This window comes from Lycium ferocissimum, chromosome 2 (genome assembly GCF_029784015.1).
Source record: "Lycium ferocissimum isolate CSIRO_LF1 chromosome 2, AGI_CSIRO_Lferr_CH_V1, whole genome shotgun sequence".
Lineage (NCBI taxonomy): Eukaryota > Viridiplantae > Streptophyta > Magnoliopsida > Solanales > Solanaceae > Lycium > Lycium ferocissimum.
In genome coordinates, this window is record NC_081343.1 from 57,909,677 (window position 1) to 57,924,781 (window position 15,105).

The 15,105-nt window shown below is 32.8% G+C and overlaps 1 pseudogene; it reads right to left on the minus strand.

The window, feature by feature from the left end:
- Positions 1-164: 164 nt before the first annotated feature.
- The window catches only part of LOC132046293 (cysteine-rich receptor-like protein kinase 44), a 75,020-nt pseudogene continuing 60,079 nt past the window's right edge, over positions 165-15,105 (minus strand).

The window sequence follows — 15,105 nt, forward strand, 5'->3', positions numbered from 1 at the left end:
GTCATTGGATGGAGATGAAGAGTAGTGTCACTTTAATGTAGCAGTGAGGAGCTCTGTCTAATCCTCCAAAAATATGACTGAATTTGTGTAAGTTTTGTGTGTGCGCGCGCGTTGTGAATTGCAAAGAGAAAAAACAAAGGAGTAGTACTCATGAAACAAGTCCGAAACACAAAATCATTAATTAATCAATTGCAATATTCCCCTACTATTGGGTGGTTCGAACAAATAGCAAAGTAATAAGAAAGCACAGAAAAACGCTATTACGTTTAAGGATGTTATCGGGGATATAACTCAGTTAAAGCTATTATGTTTAAGGATGTTATCGGGGATATAACTCAGTTATTGACGCCTCATTTCGCGATACACAAATAGATTCACTTTTAGCTAATTTACTTGGCTCTGTCATTCTTGAATTGGATTCTTGAATAAGTGGAAGACTTAAAGAATGGCTATTGAGCATGAGAACAACTGCACCCATGGTTGGTCTATTTGCAACATCTTCTTGAACACACAATAAAGCAATGTGGATGTATCTCATTACGTCACGAACGGGTCCTGAGCTTCCAGTCAGCATAGGGTCGATCAAATTTGAAGCTGTTCCTTCACGCCAGTTTGACCAAACCTGTGATAGTTCAATTCTAGAGTCAGACAAAATCATAGATCACACTACCTCCAATCCGTATTGTACATTTCTTGAAGTTTTTCGTTCCTCTTAAGGGCGATATTTGAAAGCCTTAATTATAATAATATTTGTCTAGAATTAATTTCTCTCTTAAACGTTTCAATTAATTAAAGTTGCACTAATTAGAGTAGTAAGGGTGAATTTGGAAACAAACGAAAAAAGAAAAAAAAAAGATATGCGTTCTTCTTAATTTCCTAAAGGTTAAAATTATGGAATAAATTTAGTATACCAAAAGACTAAAATTTGAGAGGCGAAGAAAATAACATATTTCATATGATGCATGTTGCGGGTCTCCATTGATTGAATTGACCGGGTTACTTACATAGCTCAGAAGGTCTTTCACAGATTCTCCATTTCTGAAACAAGTCTTTCTTTGGCCACTTACAATTTCTAGGACTAGTACTCCAAAGCTAAAAACATCTGACTTGACTGAAAATTGCCCGTGCATTGCATACTCTGGTGCCATATACCCACTGCAGCAAGATATTGATCTCTAACAATTCCACAACTTAAACTGCTTTAAGTTTTTCTTTTACACATGTTAAGCACTTCCATCAACATACTAAGGTAAAAAGGCCAAAAATTTGATGATATCACTTAGTAGTCAGAACAGGGTGGTCAGCAAGACAATTGATATGCTGCAAACAGCTTAGGAAGTAGTAGAACGTGTGTTTTATAGACCAAATTGGGTAGTTAAGGGCTCTTGTAAGTAATGCCTGTTTTTCGAAAATTAATTTTTGTCGGTCCTTAGTGAGAATGTATCTCACTCCAATGTGAAGACCATACTTGAAATAAACTTCATTTTCATCATCAGATATTTGCAGCTTTGGTGGTGAGTGACGACCAAACGTTACATACAGTTTTAGTACATATATGGTACTCCAACGGAAAAAATTTTGCGCACCAAATTCTCCCAAGGCTATACACACCTTTTCGGTGTTTGACCACTTTTTCCAATATGTATGTAACACACCAGTAATATCATTATATTATGCCATTAACCATTAAAAAGATGGAAGAAAAGGAAACCCCATTATTTATCACGATGGGTCGCTCGAAACCATCACCCGTCACCGGCAGTCAACCTCCCATCCCAACACCTCGAGGTTTTGATTTGCTAAATTGTTAAAGAATCCTTCCTCGCCATAGGAAAAATGACAGTCCATCTAATAAGAGATGTAAAACTTACTAGGTCCCAACAATTCTCTTTGTGTTGCCTTGAGTTTCATCCACTGTAACTAGCCTTGCCATGCCAAAGTCTGCAATTTTAGGATTCATTTCTGCATCAAGTAGAACATTACTAGCTTTGATATCACGATGAATGATGCGAAGTCTAGAATCCTCGTGAAGGTAAAGAATTCCCCTAGCAATGCCTCCTATGATTTTGGATCGCCTTTCCCAATCCAATTGGCCACGTTTAACTCGATCTGGATATAGGAGGAAATTATATTACTTAAAAGTTAAACTTCTATGCATTAATACTATAAAAAAATTACTTTATCAAATAAATTAAAAATTTACCACAAGTAATTTCCATAATAGGTACAATTAGTTTACTGAAAAATAAGACAGACAACAGATATGAGATAAAAGTGTCAAATTAAGTTGACAAAATAGATATCATTTAGATCATACATGTATCTAAGTTAAATTCATAATTGTTGATCTTTGAAGCTCCATAGTTGATAAAAGGTTAAGCAATATTTACCGAATAAAAAGTGATCAAGGCTTGCATTGGGAACAAATTCATAGATAAGAAGTCTCTCTATTCCATCTAGGCAAAATCCCAACAACCTAACCAAACTCCTATCTTTGAAGCTTGGCAACCGACAAGACCTCGTTTTTGAATTCTAGATCACCTTGACCTGAATCTGCTGACAATCTTTTCACCGCTACTTCTTGTCCATTTGGAAGTGCTCCCCGAAACACAAGAGCACAAATTGAAAAATCAACAACAAAGCCTCAGTCCCAAGCAAGTTGGGGTCTTTTGTATGAATCCTCACGTCCAGTTATGCATCAAGTAGGCCTAATCACCTTATACACAAGACCAAATCCGCCCTGTCCCAATTTATTCGCATTTGAGAAGTTATTTGTTGCTGCTCTAATTGTAGAAAAATCATATTGCAAGGACTCTACTTTGCTAATGTCATCACCGAGTGTACCTTCACCAAAGTAGTAATAAAGACTTACAACAAATATTTAGTGAAACATGGTCCAAAAAAAAAAAGTGAAACATGGTCCAAAAAAACAAAGTGAAACATGGTCCTAAAAGTTTAACTTTCCTTAATCATACTGTCTGATAATATTCTATGTTGTCTTACCTTGAATTTTGTCTGCCAGTTTCTTCTTTCGCTTCTTCATTAAGATGACAAAAATACATACAGTAAGAATAACAATCGTAACAATTGGCACAATGATAGTAATGTGGGGTTGAGCTGTTTTATCATTCTTCACTATTGTAGCTATTTTATCATCATTCCCTGTCGGAGCTGTTTTATTATCATTCCTTGTCGGAGGTGCTTTATCATCATTCCCTACAAAGATGCTTTAAGTTAGTATCGTACGAGTATCAGTTTTTACCTACTCAAGTGAAAAATTGTTACCTTGTCTTCCAAGTTTGACTTTCCTACTTCTCTTTTCAGGTTATTTCAGAAACTAATACATACTTTAAATATCACAAATACAATGTTGTTCCTATATAATATGGTCCTTTTCAGCACAAGTCAAATTTTGTGCTATGACGCTGTTGAATTGTGACACTATTTGTCTAAAAGCTTAAGTTATTGGCAATAACATACTTTATTTACTTATTTTTATTTAACACTTCTATTCACGTACTTGCAGACCTAATTCTTTTCTGGGTCAAGCATGAGAAATTCTTTTTATGAGGGGATGACGGTGAGAACCCGGGATCTTTATCTGCTTTGCTATTAGTGTACAAAGAAACCAAAAAACCGCATCAAATGGATAATCCGAGTCAACTCGTGAAAAAATCCAACTAGTGGTTTGGTTCGACTTAGTTTGGTATTGAAAAAAAAAAAAAAAACTTGACCATACTTAGTTTGGTTTTAATTTTAAAAAGTCCAACAGAATCAAAGCAACCTAACATTATATGTATACAATTTGTAAAAATATTTTATGCATAAATGTGATTTATCATAGCGTAATTATAATTTTTTTAAAACTTTTCTTTTTGCCTTTTAACATTTTATTTCAAGCTTGGACTTAAAATTTTGAATGGTCCAATAAGTTTTATAGCCCATATGCCCCATAGATGTTGGTAACTCAAATAAAACTCAAACCAAAACCAAATCAATTCTAAATTATTTGAATTATAAATTATCATGACTTATAGTACTTCTTATGTAGTTTCTAAATATATAAATTTTATTTTTACAAACTTGAAAAATCAAAGTCAAAATTTAAAGTCAAATTTATAAATATATAATGTATTACATAGACAGTGGATAATGATGTCAAGGGCATAATAGACATTGCATAGCATAAAAAGCGGGAGAATGACTATTGTTCACAGTTGAGGGGAAGTTTGATTTTTAAGGTAAAGTTGAGGGGGGTAAATGATTTTCACCCTTTCAAAAACTAATACATGTTAAATATCACAAATACAATGTTGTTCCTATATAATATGGTCTTCTTTAACACACTAGATAACTTAAAGCCTGTGCATGCACGGGTCCAATATGATTGATTAGGAACTTCAAATCAATTACATATAGAGCAAATTTAAATTTTTGTATTGATATTATGCCAATTTAAGGGAAATAAAAAGAAAAAAATGAAGATATTAAAAGTTCACAAAATTTTTGTAGATATTTTAACCAACAATTTATTGGTCCTAAGCAAAACTTTCGAATAATTTAAGTGATAATGTAACTTAATCCTACAATTTTGTCAAGTATTGTTAAATATTAATTATGATAGCATTTTTTTTAATTATAAATCAACTGGAATCTACCATTCAAACTGCTTTTTACCATTGTGCAATTATATAAATTCATGAGGATGAGCCATTATGTGTTGTTGTCCTGAAGGTCATCCCTTCCAATTTCTTGATCAGAAGTTGCATTTATATCTTCATACGGATGAACCATTATGTGTTATTGTCTTGATGGCCACTCATTTCAGTTTCTTGCTCAGTTCAATTTATAACTAAAAAGTATAACTCATTATTGAACAAAACTAAGTGTGTAACTTGTGTCAACAAATAGTAGAAACTATTAGCCTGATATAATATTTGTTTTTAGTTTTTCGATCGTGATAAAATGATACATAATTAAAAGTATTTGTATCATTTATGTATGTAATGAATAATATTACATATAGTTTCAAATAATAAAACGTATTTTTTAACATTTCTATTTGAATTTGAATTTGAATTTTAATTTTAATTTTAAATTTAATTAATAAAGTTCCATTTGTTTACGATTTATAGTTACATATAAAATTAATAATAAAAAGGTTATTACGTTTTGCTATGAACATAAAGCTTGTGGAAACTCAAATTTGTCAATATAGTATGTTCATGGAATTTATTAATATTTCAAAATGTAAAAAGATTTTATTGTTGTTGTTGAAAATTGGACCCAAAATATACTTATTCTTTATATCAAATTTTAATTTGGTATGTAGGAAAAATAAATCAAATTATTTTAGTTCATATATATAAATGAAATTCAAATGTTTAAATCAGACAAACTTCAAATATGATTTCCATTTAACTTCAAAAAAAATTCCCCCATTTCAATTCAAGTATATTATTTTCCTACACAATCTTTAATTTAGGATTATAAGATTTTAAATTTTATGCTTATTCAAATTAAGACACTAAACTGAAATGGAGAAATTTCTTTTATTAAGTACTCTTTGTTTACTTTAATTGAAAGTAACAAAATATACTAAATTAAATTGGGAATCACGCTAATTTTGTGAAGGGAAGGAAAAAGAAATTGAATAGTCTTGATTTTTTGTCTTTTTTTTTTTTTAAATATGGGGCCTATATTCTTTTGCTCCAACGTGATGACTCACACGGGGCTATCACTGCACCTTGATAGTGACATGTCATTGGAGTTCGCTGACTTAGTTGGGGTAAACCAGCAATTATATCTAAGTTGTTTGGTTTTTTCGCGAATTGAATATTGTCACGGCACAGTGTACAACTGCTCTAAGCTAGGATTTTTTTAAATAGATGAAATTGCCCTTGGTCGTCCTAGCTCTTCACTCTTTTATATAGTAGAAAAAGTCAAATTTTGTGCTATGACACTGTTGAATTGTTACACTATTTCTACTATATAAAACCCATGCTTCGTCTTCGGTCATGACCCTTAAAAAAAAAAAGGAATGGGCCTCATATTAAAAATACCAAACAAGATTAAAAAAAATAAGGTGGGTCTCATACTAAAAACATCAAGAAATATTAAAAAAAAAAAAAAGGGGGGAAAGTGGACCCCACCATCTCCAAACTCATGTTAAAAAAAAAAGTGGACCCGATATTAAAAAAATCAAGCAATATCAAAAAAAAAAAAAAGTAGACCCCATATTAAAAAAAACATGCACCGCATTAAAAAATCAAATAATATTCATGTAATTCCCAAAGTATCCCCATTAAGTCAATAATGGCGAATCCATTGCCACATGCGTATCAACCCATTAGTGGGAGCAAATGAAATTATTTCTTCAAAAGATTAAGTAGCCAAACCATATAATTTCCTTTCTTTTCTTATATTAGCCTGAGATCTTATCTGAATATTTAACTATTGTATTTGTTATTCTGCCATGTCATTTATTTGTTATGTTTACTAAATAAATATACTTAAAATATTTATATTTTAAAATAAGATAGAATTTAATTACTTTTTCATTTTTATTCTTTCTCTAATAAATGTGAAAAGAGATTAATGTCATAAAAGAAAAAATAATATTAAATGGAGATCAAATAATTAATAAGGTAAATTATCAAATTATAATTCTAATTGATGTTTCCTTAAAAAATCATGTAAAAGACAACATGACAAGTAAAAATGAGCTAAACCAAGAATATTTACCAAAAATAGAAGCATAGGTTTTACCCATGCTTCATCATCAGTCACCCCTTAAAAAAAAAAAAAAAAAAAGGTGTGCCCCATACTAAAAACACCAAGAAATATTAAAAAAAGGGACAAAAGTGGACCCCACCATCTCCAAACTCATTTTAAAAAAAAGTAATAAGGTGGGCCCCATACTAAAAACACCAAGCAATATTAACCAAAAAAAAAAAAAGTGGACCCCACCATCTCCAAACTCATGTGAAAAAAAAGTGGATCCCGTATTAAAAAAATCAAGAAATATTAAAAAAAAATGTGCACCCCACATTAAAAAAACAAGCAATGTCAAAAACAAAAAAAAAAAAAAAAAAAAAAAAAAAACGTGCACCCCATATTAAAAAATCGAACAATATTCATATAATTCCCAAAGTATCCCCATTAAGTCAATAATAGTGGATTCATTGCCATATGTGTATCAACCTATTACTGAGAGCAAATAAAATTATTGTATAGCAAAAAACGCGGACCCTATATTATTGCTTTTTTTCAAAAGGTTAAGTAGCCGAACCATACAATTTCCTTTCTTTTCTTATATTAGCCTGAGATCTAATCTAGATATTTAACTGTTGCATTTGCTATTCCGCCATGTCATATATTTGTTATGTTTACTAAAATAAATATACTTAAAATATTTATATTTCAAAATAAGGTAGAATTTAATTGCTTTTTCATTTTTATTCTTACTCTAATAAATATGACAAGAGATTTATGTTGTAAAAGAAAAAAAAATATTTAATAGAGATCAAATAATAAATAAGGTAAATTAGTCTAATTATAATTCTAATTGACGTTTCCTTAAAAAATCGTGCAAAAGACAACATAACAAGTAAAATGAGCTGAACCAAGAATATTCACCAAAAATTAAAAAATAGTAGTTCTTCGTTTAAATAGAAAATCAAATTTCTACTTTGTTTCGTTTTAAACATGTAAAATTAATTTAATAATTTGAATTGGAATTATCCAAATCAAAATTTGATAAAAAATAACAAGTATTGTTTAGGTCAAATCTGCATACATTAATAATGGAATATTTTACACCTTTAAATTAATCGAATTAAAATTCAAAGTATCAACTGATGCTTAAATATTGCTATTATTTTACCTCAAAAAGAGGAAAATAATTTCCTTTTAAACAAGTCTTCTCTTTTAAAAAGTATTAATAAATTTTTGCCAACTTTGTATTCGTAACAAAAACTAATATAATAAAATTTTGGATACGGAGCACAAACTACAATGTTATATTAATCGTGTTTTGAACATAGTATATAGATCAAATAATTAATAAGGTAAATTAGTCAAATTCTAATTGACGTTTCCTTAAAAAACCGTGCAAAAGATAACATGACAAGTAAAATGAGCTAAACCAAAAATATTTATCAAAAATTAAAAAATAGTAGTTCTTCATTTAAATAGAAAATCAAATTTTTACTTTGTTTCGTTTTAAACATGAAAAATTAATTTAATAATTTGAATTAGAATTATCCAAATCAAAATTTGATAAAAAAATAATAAGTATTGTTTAGGTCCAATCTACATACATTAACAATAAAATATTTTACACCTTTAAATTAATCGAATTAAAATTCAAAGTATCAACTGATGCTTAAATATTTCTATTGTTTTATCTCAAAGGGAGGAAAATAGTTTCCTTTTAAATAAGTCTTCTCTTTTAAAAAGTATTAATAAATTTTTGTCAACTTTGTATTCGTAGCAAACCCTAATATAATAAAGTTTGGATACGGAGTACAAACTACAATATTATATTAATCGTGTTTTGAACATAGTGTGTGTATATATATATATAAACAGTGCAAACTTATGTATGTTTATTAGCAATATAAAATATATATATTGTCACTACCCAAACACAACTACATATACATAGATACACTATAATCCAAAGTGTTGGGCCCGTGCTGTACGCCGTCTAGTTTGTCTAAAAGCTTAAGTTGTTGGCAGTAACATACTTTATTTACTTAAATTTTATTTCAACACTTCTATTCAAGTACTTGCAGACCTAATTCTTTTCAAGGTCAAAGCATGTGAAAATTCTTCTTATGACGGGATGACGGTGAGAACCCAGGACCTTTATCTGGTTTGCTATTTGTGTGCAAAGAAGCCGACAAACCGCACCAAATCAATAATTCCTGTCAAACCGAGAAAAAATCCGACTAGTGATTTTATTTGACTTAGTTTGATATTGGGGAAAAAACTCGACCATGCTTTGTTTGGTTTGGTAAAGTCAAATAGAATCAAACCAACCCGACATTATATGTATACCATTTGTAAAAATATTGTATACATTTATTGTAATGTAATTATAATATTTTTTAAAACTTTTCATAGTTTTTGTCTTTTAACATATTATTTCAAGTTTGGACTTAAAATTTTGAATGGTCCAATAAGTTTTATAGTCCATATGCCCCATTTATATTAGTAACTCAAATAAAGCTCAAACCAAAACCAAATCAATACTAATAAAAGAAATTTGATTCAACACTATGAATGACAATAGTGTTGGATATCTATTCTTTAGTTTTGCATTGATTTAGACAGTTAAAATATACAACTTAATTTTATTATTTTCCTTAATGTTTAGTCACGTAATTAATACTTATTTGTCGTACTTATTTTAGCATGACTTAGTACTTTTAGTTTATGATCATTTCCATTATGGCTTATTAATTAGGAGTAGCAATATTTTTTTATGCGATTTTATTATATATATATATATTGAATATTTTAGTACAATGTTATCCGCCATCTCACGTTTTGTTTATTTTCTTAAACAATACCTTAGATAGTTGTATCTTACTAGGACTAAAGAAATATTTGAAGCACCAGTTATATGTTTTATATGAAAACTGTAACAAAATAACCCGAAAATCTGAGAAAATCGAAAACCCCGAGGTTGAAAAATCTGATTTTCGTTGGCTTGATTTATAAATTTAAAAACATGACAAAATTAATTTGGTTGGTATATGAAAAATCCGAACTAATTTTGACTATGTACAATCCTAGTTATCATACTAAATTGTGTTATCATCTCATCTATAAGTTTAATTCAAATTGGTAGAAAGAGTAAACTTTAATTTATTTAGTTATATATATAGGTCTTCGCCAGTCAATTTGGAATAATTAATGTAATTCACCTGCAGGTTGTGGGACCCAATAATTAAATAAAAGAAAAAAAGGAAAAAGGAAAATAATGAAATGAGAAATTAAATAAGTGATTGGACGATTGATAAGGAATTGTGGGCTGCAGCAGCAAAAAGTTGCAATGGCAACAAGTTTTAGTACGTGATCACGTGACAACCAATTTGCAATTTGGAAATTGCAATTTAACTTTGTTGTGATTGGTTGATTTGAAGGAGTACCTTCTTCAGTTTAAAACACACCAACACACAGAGAGCAATAGAGAGTAGAGAGTAATCCGCAGGCTATTTTCTATAGTCTGTGAGAAATAGAGAGTGGGAGTAATATTGTAGTGAGTAGCGTAATAAAGAGTGTTGTCTCTTTTGAAGGGGTAGTAGTCTCTTGTGGCCTACCAAGTTGTAATAGTGATATTATATTGCTTCGCTCGAATATTATATTTTATCCCGTTAAAATATTTGGTGTCGCCGTTACTCTCTTATTCTTGCTACTTAACGTGGATATTATTCCTGGGTGGGATCATTATTTCCCAACAACGTGGTATCAGAGCCATGGCAAATAATAGTCCGCTGTCTTTTCAATACCTCCGTCTCACGAAAGAAAATTACGAAAAATGGTGTCTACGAATGAAAGCCTTTCTTGGCTCCCAAGATGTTTGGGATATTGTGGAAAAAGGGTTTACAAAACCCGATAATGAAGAGACTCTGTCTCAAAATGAAAAAAGATGTCTCACAAAGAAGAAAAAAGATCAACAAGCCCTCACTCTCATCCACCAATGTCTGGATGATGGCATGTTCGAGAAGGTGGCTGATACAACCACCTCAAAGGAAGCTTGGGAGATTTTACAAAATTCTCTCCAAGGTGTTGATAAAGTAAAGAAGATAAAACTTCAAACTCTAAGGCCGATTTTGAAGTTTTAAAAATGAAAGAATCCAAATCCATTTCGGATTTCTTTTCAAGAGTGATGGCTATAGTAAATCAATTAAGAAGATATGGGGAGGAAGTAGACGATGTGCGAGTGGTGGAAAAGATCCTTCGCTCTTTAACACCTAAATTTGATTTTGTAGTGTGTGCAATTGAGGAAAGTCTAAAGATTTGGACTCGATGACGGTAGAGCAATTGGAGGGTTCTTTGCAAGCCCACGAAGAAAAGATTAAAAGGAGACAAGAAGAGCCACCGGATCAACTTCTAAAAACTCAGCATCCTTCAAAATTTTGGAGGTGAAAAGAGTTATAGAGGAAATGGACGAGGAAGAGGTCGTGGCACTGGTGGAAAAGGACGGAGCATTGGCAACACCTTCAACAATGAAGGGAGAAGCCAACAACCATTTAGAGGTCGTAGTCGTGGACAAAGAAAAGGAAGAGGACGTGGCTATTATCAAAGTACCAACGAAACAAGGTATGATAAATCTAAAGTTGAGTCTGGCAACCGCCATAAAATTGGACATCACTTGGGAATGTCATAGTAATGTTGAAGAAAGCTAACCTTCGACGACAAGAAGAAGAAGGTGAGTCAACACTGTTAATGGCACTCAAAGAAGAAGATAAGCATGATTGCGATACCGCGGTATCTTGATAATGGAGCAAGCAACCACGTGTGTGGATGCAAATATATGTTTGTGGAGCTCGCTAAGAAGATGACGAGGCAACGTATCCTTTGGAGATACTTCAAAGGTACAAATTGAAGGAAAAGGTACAATTCGATCTCTCAGAAAGATGGTGGCCACAAGTTAATTCAAGATGTTTATTATGTGCCAAAATTGAAAAGTAATATCTTGAGTTTGGGCCAACTTCTTGAAAAAGAATATGATATTCATATGAAGAATATGTATCTTTTCCTTAGAGATTCAAGTGGAAAATTAATCATAAAAGTACGTATGGAAAAGAATAGATTATTTTCTTTGAATCTTAAGACAATTGATGCAAAGTGTTTGAAGGCTAATGTGCAAGATGAATCTTGGTGTTGGGATATGCGTTTTGGACACTTGAATTTTGAAGCGCTCAAATCAATGGGAGAAAAGAACATGGTGCATGGGATTCCTTCAATCAACCATCCCAATCAGTTGTGTGAAGCTTGTCTTCTTGGAAAACATGCAAGGAGGAGTTTTCCAAAAGAGGCCATGTCAAGAGCAATCAAGCCCGCGAACTTGTTCATACATGACATGTATGTGGGCCAATCAATCCCCCTTCTTCTGGTAAAAGGAAATACTTCTTGCTCTTTATTGATGATTTCAGTAGAAAGACTTGGGTGTATTTCCTGAAGCAAAAATCAGAAGCTTTTGGTGCATTTAAAAATTTCAAAGCACTTGTAGAAAAACAGAGTGGCTATGAAATAAAAGCTTTAAGGTCCGATAGAGGAGGCGAATTCACTTCAAAAGAATTTAATGACTTTTGTCAGTCTCATGGAATTCGTCGCCCTCTAACGGTACCTTATTCACCCCAACAAAATGGAGTTGCGGAGAGAAAGAATAGAACAATTCTTAATATTGCTAGATGTATCCGAAAGCTAAAAATATGCCAAAAGAATTTTGGGTAATCTGTTTCTTGTGCAGTGTATTTGAGCAACAGGTCTCCAACAAGAAATGTTAGAGATCAAACACCACAAGAAGCATGGAGCGGAAGAAAGCCAAGTGTCAAGCACTTGAGAATATTTGGGAGCATAGCCTATGCTCATGTGCCACATCAAGGGAGAGCGAAACTTGATGATCGGAGTGTCAAGCATGTGTTTGTTGGCTATGACACAAATTCAAAAGGCTACAAGTTATACAACCCAAGCAGCAACAAAGTGGTGGTGAGTCGTGATGTTGAATTTGATGAAGAAGCGACATGGAATTGGGAGGCTCAGGAAGAAAGGACATATGACTTTCTTCCATACTTTGGAGATGACGAAGAACAGGAGACCATGACACCTACACAGGATGAAACCCCACCTCCTTCTCCAGCAAATGTTGCATCTCCTTCTTCTCGAGAAGGTTAGTAAAGGCCACAGAGGCTGAGAAGCATCCAAGAGCTCTATGATGATACAGAAGAAGTTACTAATTTTGATTTTTTGTATTGTCTCTTTGCTGACAGCGAACCAATGAGTTTTGATGAAGCACTTACGGATAAAAGGTGGAGACAAGCCATGGAGGAGGAGATCAAGGCAATAGAGAAGAACAACACTCGGGAATTAACAACTCTTCCCAAGGGTCATCAAGCAATTGGTGTCAAATGGGTATACAAGGCAAAGAAGAATGCCCATGGAGAGGTGGAAAGATACAAGGCAAGACTTGTGACTAAAGGCTACAAACAAAGGCAAGGCATTGACTATGAGGAAGTCTATGCACCTGTTGCCACATGGAGACAATCCGTCTGCGATCTCCTTGGCGCGCAAATGAAGTGGAAAATCCATCAACTAGATGTCAAGTCGGCATTCTTAAATGGATATCTTGAAAGGAAGTCTATGTTGAGCAACCCTCGGGATTTTTGGTCGAAAACCATGAAGATAAAATGTTGAAGTGAAGAAAGCTTTATATGGATTAAACGAAGCTCCACGAGCGTGGAATAGTCGCATCGACAAGTATTTCCAAGACAATGGGTTCACTCGATGTCTCCATGAATATGCTTTTACATTAAAATTCATACAAATGGAGATATTTCCTTGTTTGTCTTTATGTCGATGATCTTATTCTGACGGGTAATAACCCAAGTTTGTTTGAAGCTTTCAAGAAAGCTATGTCCCTTGAGTTCAAGATGACGGACATAGGGCTCATGTCATATTACTTGGGCCTAGAAGTGAAGCAAATGGAGGAAGGCATCTTCATATCTCAAGAAGCTATACAAATGAGATTTTGAAGAAGTTCAACATGTTCGATTGCAATCCCGTGAACACCCCAATGGAGAGTGGAACAAAACTATCAAAGTTTGATGATGGAGAAAAGGTGGACTCCACTTTATTCAAAAGTCTTGTAGGAAGTTTGAGATACTTGACTTGTACTAGGCCAGATATACTCTTTGCAGTTGGAGTAGTAAGTCGCTTCATGGAAGCTCCTACCTCTACTCACTTGAAGGTCACTAGAAGAATTCTTCGTTACCTAAAAGGTACAATAGATCTTGGGTTGTTTTATACTTCTTCCAATGAATTTAACCTTGTGGGATTTTGTGATAGTGATTATGCGGGAGATATTGATGATAGAAAAAGCACAACTGGTTTTGTGTTTTTCATGGGTGATTGTGTTGTTTCATGGAGTTCAAAGAAACAATCCATTGTTACTCTCTCGACTTGTGAAGCGGAATATGTGGCATCAACATCATGTACGTGTCATGCTATTTGGCTGAGAAGATTGTTGAAGGAGCTAAATTTGCCACAAATTGAAGCCACGATGATTTGCGTTGACAACAAATCGGCGCAAGCACTTGCTAAGAATCCGGTGTATCATGATCGAAGCAAGCATATTGACACAAGGTATCACTTCATCAGAGAATGCATTGCCAAAAAGGAGGTAGAACTCAAGTATGTGAAATCTCACGATCAAGTCGCAGACATTTTTACAAAGCCTCTCAAGTTCGAAGACTTTCAGAGATTAAGATCAAGTCTTGGAATGAAGAAGAAAAATCAAAATTAAGGGAGAGATTTGTGGGACCCAATAATTAAATAAAAGAAAAAAAGGAAAAAGGAAAATAATGAAATGAGAAATTAAATAAGTGATTGGACGATTGATAAGGAATTGTGGGCTGCAGCAGCAAAAAGTTGCAATGGCAACAAGTTTTAGTACGTGATCACGTGACAACCAATTTGCAATTTGGAAATTGCAATTTAACTTTGTTGTGATTGGTTGATTTGAAGGCAACTTTGCCTATAAATAGCGGAGTACCTTCTTCAGTTTAAAACACACCAACACAGAGAGAGCAATAGAAGAGAGAGTAATCCGCAGGCTATTTTCTATAGTCTGAGAAAATAGAGAGTCAGGAGTAATATTGTAGTGAGTTGTGTAATAAAAGTGTTGTTTCTTTTGAAGGGGTAGTAGTCTCTTGACACTACCAATTGTAATAGTGATATTATATTCTTTCAACTCGAATATTATATTTTATCCCGTTAAAATATTTGGTGTCGCCGTTACTCTCTTATTCTTGCTACTTAACGTGGATATTATTCCTGGGTGGGATCATTATTTCCCAACACAGGTGGCGG